Source organism: Adiantum capillus-veneris, chromosome 10 (genome assembly GCF_014529385.1).
Source record: "Adiantum capillus-veneris isolate H3 chromosome 10, ASM1452938v2, whole genome shotgun sequence".
NCBI lineage: Eukaryota > Viridiplantae > Streptophyta > Polypodiopsida > Polypodiales > Pteridaceae > Adiantum > Adiantum capillus-veneris.
Window position 1 is genome coordinate 97,445,087 of NC_140940.1, and position 8,174 is coordinate 97,453,260.

At 41.0% G+C, this 8,174-nt stretch overlaps 2 pseudogenes; both read left to right on the forward strand.

Moving 5' to 3' along the window:
- Positions 1–373: 373 nt before the first annotated feature.
- On the forward strand, positions 374–3,513 carry LOC147449317 (putative lactoylglutathione lyase, chloroplastic; annotated as a pseudogene).
- Positions 3,514–6,739: 3,226 nt separating this feature from the next.
- On the forward strand, positions 6,740–7,749 carry LOC147449318 (uncharacterized; annotated as a pseudogene).
- The last annotated feature ends 425 nt before the right edge of the window (positions 7,750–8,174 follow it).

The following is an 8,174-nucleotide window of genomic DNA, read 5'->3' on the forward strand; positions in this document are numbered from 1 at the left end:
CATTTTTTGATTTTTTTTGCATATTCATACTATTTTTCTAGGAAAATTCAAGAGGATTTTTTTTCCCTCCCTTCTCAATCTATTTTCTTGAATTTCCAACTAGCTCAAGGCTAAGCCTAGAGATGATTTTCCCCACCCATGTGAATATACACCCACTCTGTGATAATATGTATCATTCATAGTTTGAGCTCGCTGTTCGTCCGTGCGCACGCAGATGGACAGTGAGCTCAAGATATGAAAAATACTAGTCATTCTCAACAGCGATTGCTGATGCGCATTCTGGAGCATTGCTCTGCGCCCATGGAATGCGTAAAGAGCAAAACAACATGGCAATGATTAATAGCTACAAAGGTGGGGTCTTCTGCGGGCGACAATGGCGTGCTTGAAGAGCTCGGTAGAGGAAGAAGCACCAGTGCCGGGTTGTTGTGAGGTTAGAAACACAACGAAAAGTTCGCCTCTTTGCCCTGCTGTGGTCACGACGCAATGGAGCTTTATGAGACTTATGCTACGGAGGCTTCGATGATGCTGATCATATTGAAGTCGTCAGCAATAATAACAAAAGCTTCCGCAAAAGCTTCATGTCCGTTGCGTTTCTAACCTCACAACGATACCGTGTCATAGCTACGTCTACACTTTTCGCATCGCCACCATCGAGAGTGACGGCATCTGTGTCTTCACCAGGGTTGACGTCGATGCCGGTTGCAGGGTTGGTGCCCCTTGTGATTGCCACAATGCTTTTGTCATTGTGAGGTTAGAAACGCAATGCTTTTCTTGGCTATGGTCCAGAAGATACTCATTTTGTTGTGGAGTTGAACTTCCTTCACCCCGTGCTCATTGATTGCCATGGTTCCTCTGCAGACTACGACGTTGATAAATACGATATAGGAGCAGGTTTCGGCCATTTTGGTATTGCAGTTGAAGATGTGGGTTGACTTATCAAGATTTGTGATTTAAGATAATATGATTGAAAAGATGCCCCAGTTAGTTACCTGAAGAATGTCGTTGCATTTGATACTCTTATGTTGATGGAGCTATTTAGGTTTACAAAGCTATAGAGCTTGTGAAGTCCAAGGGTGGTAAGGTTTCTCGAGAAGCAGGTCTGGTCAAAGGAGGAAGTACTGTAATTGCATTTGTTGAAGATCCAGATGGCTACAAATTTCAGCTGATATAGAGAGGCCCCACCCCAGAGCCTCTTTGTCAAGTCATGCTAAGAGTTGGGGACCTTGATCGTTCTATCAAGTTTTATGAAAAGGTTTATAGTTTTATGAAAAGGTTTAGAGTTTATAGTTTATGCTAAGAGTAAAGGCTATGCTAGTAATAACGGTTAAAGCTAAGCTCCTTTCTGGATTTTGTAGGCCTATGGAATGCAACTTCTTAGAACAATAGATAATCCTAATTACAAGGTTTGAACTTCTAGCATGTTTTTCTTTTTTATTGCTTTATGTTTTGTGTGTTTTACTCGAAGTTCTTTCAATGCTTGTTTCAATCAAACTGCCAAGATGTGGGGGTGCTTCTGTAGTGGTTCATCGAGCATTTTAAATGTTATTGTTTTTTGTGAGGTTGATTTGGAAGTTCTCCAAATACTTGTTTTAATGAAAATGCCAGGAATGTGGGGTGGTTTTTTTTCTTGATATGCAGTTTCTATACTTGCATTTGAACCTTAGAGTATAGATGTTCTTCCATTGATCTTCTTATAGCAGAGTTTGGTTTTTATTTGGGGCGTGGATGAAATGGGTTATGTATGCCTTTGTGTTTTCCAGATAATTCGGTTTTGTAATCGTTTGGCAGGTTGGTGTTTTTTTTAACCCTCCAGATTGACGAGATCCTTTAAACTTACGCTAGCAGGCCAACCCTCCAGATTGACGATAGGGTATCATATCATGTTCATTTATAATCCGAGGTAGACAGCCCAATGCTAAAATATTTGAACCAAATATCTTCAAAACAAAAGGCCAGGACCCAGATTCCAGACCGCCACAAGATGACCTGATCCAATTCGACCATGTAAAGGAAAATCTTGGATTAAATAGATATTGCTCTTTGATCAAAAGTGTATTTGCCTCAACAATTATGTATGCACACTCACATAGGCATAAATAACCAACGTCCTTTATAAACTAAATTCATATGTGCATATATACGGCATGAAGCACCCTCATTTGGTATGTGCATTCTTTTTATGTGTGTACCGAAGGAAATATTGTAGATCGCCTTACAAGTACTTGGGCATCCCGGATAGTCAAATACATCTCTATGAAGTGTGATTTCATTACAAGTTCAAGAAAGATAATTGGGCTACTAGGAGAAACTTGCCAAAACAGGGGTCATGGTGATATACATTGTCTCTACTGAACCTTGCTACAAATGCTACTAAAGTAGACGTGGGGCAAGTTTAGATGAAAAGCAACACCAAAAAAGCTACAAATTTCCACATTAGAGCCATTGAAAGGGGCTAGGGCCACAAACACATCCTCAAAACAAAGCAAACAAATACGTTTTAAGTGATGACTCATGAGAGATCAAAGAGCCGCTTATGAGAAAACTTTTATAATTATGGGGCCTAACACAGTACTTGGCAAATGGGCCGTTGATTGTTGAGCATCTTAGGAAACGACCATGCAAGCATGTGCATCAAAAGATTGTTGCCCGCATGCGGGCGGTGCAGCATTTGTAGGTAATGTGTGTATATAAAAAACATTTCAATCAATCATGAACTACACACTGATTTCAATCAATGTTAATAGGAGATGAACTACAGATATTGTCAAGCTCAAATTTCAAGAAATCTGAATTGAGACAAGAAGCATAAAGCAATCATTTGCCTCAAGAAAAAACCACATATATGTACAAGTGGAAGGAATGGAATTATGTAGAACTTGAATATAAACAAGCAATTCATCTTGATACCTATACTTGAAAGTTTCTCATAATTTATTTTGTTTTATAGTGCTATATGTATGTCAAATTTCACTCCTTTTGAAAGCACAACATAACTCATTATTTAACAAACATTGCATACATTGTCTTCTATTATTGTTTCTTCTTCCATTCCGTATGGAAGATGGGTTTACACACTATGTTAAATTTTATATGAACATTACCAAGATGTGATAAAAACCTCCATGTGAAATTTTTTAGATGTACATGGATATATTTGAAGGTTTTTACACTAAATTTTGTATGTATTATCACCTTTGAATTTAAAATTCAGAGGTAAGGTTTTAAATTTATAGGTTGTAATAGAGAGTATCTATTGAATAAAATTTGAATATAAGAGAGAATCTCTTAAGATGCATACAAGGGTGACTCATGGTGTCACAGGGTGATGGCATGAGGGTATATTATAGGCAAGAGATGGTAGCAGGAGATAGGGGAGGAGGAGGGAGCATAGTGGCACAAGCGGAGCAGCAGCTATGCGGTTGCACATGCAAAGCTTTTTTATATGTAACCGAATTATACGCAGAGGTTTCAGTGTGGAATTGTGATGGTGTGGTTAGGCCTCCCAAGCTCTAGTGGATAACCAAGGTTCAAGCATGAGCTTCAGATTTTTTCTTGTGATGCTCCACAAAGGACCTTGTGAGCAGAACCAAAGAGGATTTGAATAGATTTTGTTGAGTAATTATAAACTAGCTTGTAGTGGAACCTGTACGTGATTATGCTACAGTTGGGTTGTTTTATATAATTTTGATTATTTTTGTTTGCAAGTAGTGTTTGAAAAAACGTGTCTCAAGTTACAATTAGGTCGCTTTGAAACTGAAAATTTCCACTTGAGAGCAAGAGGAAAAGGAAAATCGTGTTTGGATTTTGAGAAAGCTAATGTAGAAATATACAAAATTAGCCTTTTTTTTGCAAACTCAGGGAAAGAAATTATGTAAGGTGTTTTCAAACTCTCTTTGTAAAAGATTTGAACTATTTTCTAAACCTAAACAAAACATATGCACAGTAACCATTTTCGAAGTCTACCACATCTCACTCTAGTCAACCTCAACTGCTCCTACCAAGAACCTCATTTTACTAGCAGTAATGCATCACATTTTTTTATAGAAGAGGACTAGAACAAAACAAGGAGGACATGCCATAGTGAAACAAATTATTGATGAGGCATATGTGAATGCTTGTCCTAAAATTTAGAGTGGAGAAACTGTTAGTCTTAGGTCATGCTGAGTGGGATGTGACAATATTGATCAGCTTGGAGAGTAGTTGTGATAAATCTCTTACCATGTCTAGTGTTGGAGGAGGCATATCGATTCTAGAACATAGGTTTTGGTGACTTGGTATCTTACTTTAGAGCATACAACCCGCATACAATTTGTTTCTTGAGGAACACATCAAGAGTTCAAGACTCATGAGGTAGATCTTTGTGTGTGTGTGTGTGTGTGTGTGTGTGTGTGTGTGTGTATGTGTGTGCGCGCGCACACACTAGTGCTAGGATTTGACATGCACACTATAATTTGAATGGCCGAAACACAAACCTAGTGTTAAGATGAACTTGTATTCCACTTGCAGCCAAAAGATCTAAATTTGTGCCAAAAGCTCTAAACCAAAAGCTTACAAAATTATATTCTTCCTCACAAGCTTGGAGTAGATGATGAGCTTTCCATTAAAGTTGAGAAGGAGAGAGAGAGAGAGAGAGAGAGAGAGAGAGAGAGAGAGAGAGAGAGAGAGAGAGAGAGAGAGAGAGAGAGAGAGAGAGAGAGTCTTCTTGCTTCACACATGAGATTGTGTGAGTGTGTGTATGAAAATGACTTGCCAAAATCAGCCCCCTCTCTCTCTTGGTCGACCCATCTTGCAATTTACTCTTGCTGCCACCCCATTGGACCCTGCAAAGCGTAGCCAATAATAATTGAGAAGCATAAGTGATAGCCTTGTGACATGTGTCCCCCTTTCCCCTTTTTTGAGATCTTTATGTAATTAAATAATGAAACTAAACTTTGATTGGACCCCTTTATCTTCTGGCCAATAGGAAGCAGGCAAGCCATTGGGCAGCTGGATGCTCATTGGACACCTTGGGAGATTGCCCAATAGTCTTCTAGAGATCTGAATTATTATTGGTTCTTTTATTGAGTGTTTTTGAAAATTAAACTAGATTTAATCTAGCCTAATTCTCATTGGTCCACCTCTATGGCCATCCAATAGGATTTGAGTGCACCTTGGGGGCAACTGGGCTAGGGAGATAACATGTGTCCCCTATTCCCTTCGTGTAAAGGGCTTGCAAGTGTGTGTGTGTGTGTTTCTCTCTCATCCCCTACTAAAAGGGATCGCCGCCTCCCATCTAGGGATTTGCAAAGACTTTTTGTACACTCACAAAGCATCCAATATCCCTAAGGTTTGTCCATTGGACTTTACATTGAATTTTGGAACCTTAGCATTTTGGAAGTCTTAATGGGTTGAACCTTAGTGTCTTTGGAGCCCATTGTTTGCACATTTATCTTTTGTAGATGCCCCCCTTTGGATCCCTATTTTCCCTCCTTTGGATCCCTACTGTGGCCGGTTTACCAGCTTAATGAATATTCTAGCTTTTTCTCCGCTGGTACTTCCCCATATTAATTGATCGGTTTAACATGAGAAAATCATTTAGGAGAATTAGATATTAGTTATTATGACATTACCTCTCTCTTGAAATCATAGTCGTCCTCAAGTATGGGGTAGAGAAGATAAAGCCTATCAATTAGTCCTTTTTCGAGCGGGTAGAGGATCCCTATCTTACCCTATGAAATCGTTCTAGAATGGATGAATAATCCATTTGGTGCTTGAGAGCCTAGGGCTACCGCAAGCATGTCTGTGCATTAGTCCTATCAATCTTCCTAGTAGAGTGACAAGATCTACTTGGTGTTTGGAAGATGTCATCTCCACAAACTTGATCCTAAGCATGCATACTACTTAACATTTGTGCACAAACAAGAAAAAGAGAGTCTTATAATACAAAAAGTTTGTTCATTTTAAACATTTGTACATTTGCTTACTCTAGGGAAGCATTGTAAGCATTGACAAGGTTTAGGTTATCCTTTAATTGTATGCCTTGCATCCATCTAGCATCTTCAAAAGGATAGTTCTTAAACTTAATAAGATACGTCGGATAGTCTTACCACCTCTTAATACCTTGTCTTTACATCGAAGAATGGACTCCGGCTGTATCACCTCTTCTTGGTCTTCGATCTCCGGTGGGTCTTCAATAGTTGGTTCTTGAGGTGGCTCTCCTTTGTAAGGCTTTAATAGGCTCACATGGAAAGCATTGTATATGAGCCAATGGCTGGGCAACTTGAGTTGATAGGCCATCTCATTGATTGGTCTAAGAATCTGGAAAGGACCATAGTATCTTTTTGCTAACTTAGCATAGTAATTTTGGTGTTGTTACGGCATAAGCTGCACATTGCAGTCCTGCGGATGTCCGAACATTGCAAACTAGGAGTTCATGCGGCTTTGGGATGGTTCTTCATGGGATATCATGGGACAGGATGGGGCTTTGCACCGTTCCCGATTTGCACTAGAGCAGTGGGTGTATTTAGGGGGCCATACTAGTCTTTGTGGATAACTCTCAGGCATCAATATATCATTCTCATGTAATTCTGTATTCTGTTACATATCAATGAAGAAGACGGCGTTCTGTTCCTGTGTATTGTCTTCTATTCTGTCTTCATTTACCTTCTTGTTCATATAATGTAAGGAAGTGTGAGGGTATCCATTCCCGTAGTGCTTATTGCTCCATTGCGGGCATTAGGCATTACATTTGGCACCCACAATGGGATTCTTTGTCACTATTTATTGTGAGGGTGATGAAGTATATGAAAGCGGTGTTTTGAAGAAGGGAAACACAGCTCGTGCAGGAGGCGAGACCAAGAATGCGACTGGGCATGTGAAAGATGCTACGATGGAGAAGGTGCATGATTGCCAAGCACAATGCAAAAGAAATTGAATGAGGCATGACTATTGCATGAAGGATAGTTGATTCATTAGAGAACCCTGCGCGGGGAGCGGACGCGCATAACAGCCATGGAGGGCAGCAACAACAGCAAGCAGGCAACAAGCCCTGGGAGTACACCATCACCACACCCACCCATGAAGACAAGATCGCCCAATCACCATCATCATCACAATATGCATAATCAGAGTAGCCCAATGAGGATGCGCATGCGGTTGAGGGAGCAAGTGATGTAGGCGGCAAAGATGTCAGCGGGGATGAGCCTGACAGCATTGGCACAACATGCGTTGTAGCTATGGAGGCTGTCACCAAATCTGAGCATAGACACGGTGAACAGGCTGCCACACAAGGTGAAGAGGTATTATCAAGACATATAGCCCAATGAGGATGTGAATGCGGTTGAGGGAGCAAGTGATGTAGGTGGCAGAGATGTCAGTGGGGATGAGCCTGACAGCATTGGCACAACATGCGTTGTAGCTATGGAGGCTGTCACCAAATCTGAGCATAGACACGGTGAACAGGCTGCCACACAAGTGAAGAGGTATTATCAAGACATATTGGGGTGGGGAGAGGCACTGCCGGGGTACGCGAGCGCGGTGCTGCAGTTGGGAGGCGGAGAGTATTTGAGGCTGCTACTCCAGGAGTATAGAGAAGGGCAGAGCCATAGAAAGCTATGGCAGGCTACCTATGTCAAGGCATTATGCAACAATCTGGGCACCTTCTTGCGGGAGTACAACCGTTGGATGCTACAGCACTGGCCTGCTACCATCAAAGAAATCTTCCTCTACCCTGCCTTTGAAACTTTAAATGTCTTCGCAGTGCACAATTGAATGGATTCACAAAATATTTCTCGCAAAGTAATGCTATGTGGCATTAAGAAAGCAATGGGATGCTCATGTGGTTGAGGATGAATGATATACAGCATGAAAGCAAAGTATAGTGGACAAAGTAAATTGCGGAGATGCGGATTTTGAGGTTGCAGAAGTACTCAAAGGGAAAGCAACAATGCGGCGGTGGGGAAATTCTTGGGCTTACTCTTCATTGTGCTAGAAGTCTTACCTTCCATGTTCCTCTTCAAAGTAAACCAAAGGCTGTGATGTCCAAGCGATGAAGGTTGATGCGGTATAGGGACATATCGACATTGAGCGAATGGAGGGCCTATGACCGGGCATCAAATTCATGAAGGAACGGCCAAAAGTTTTGCGGTAATGCGGTAAAGAGGACCATGCAATGTTGAGGTTGCCAGCATGCTGCA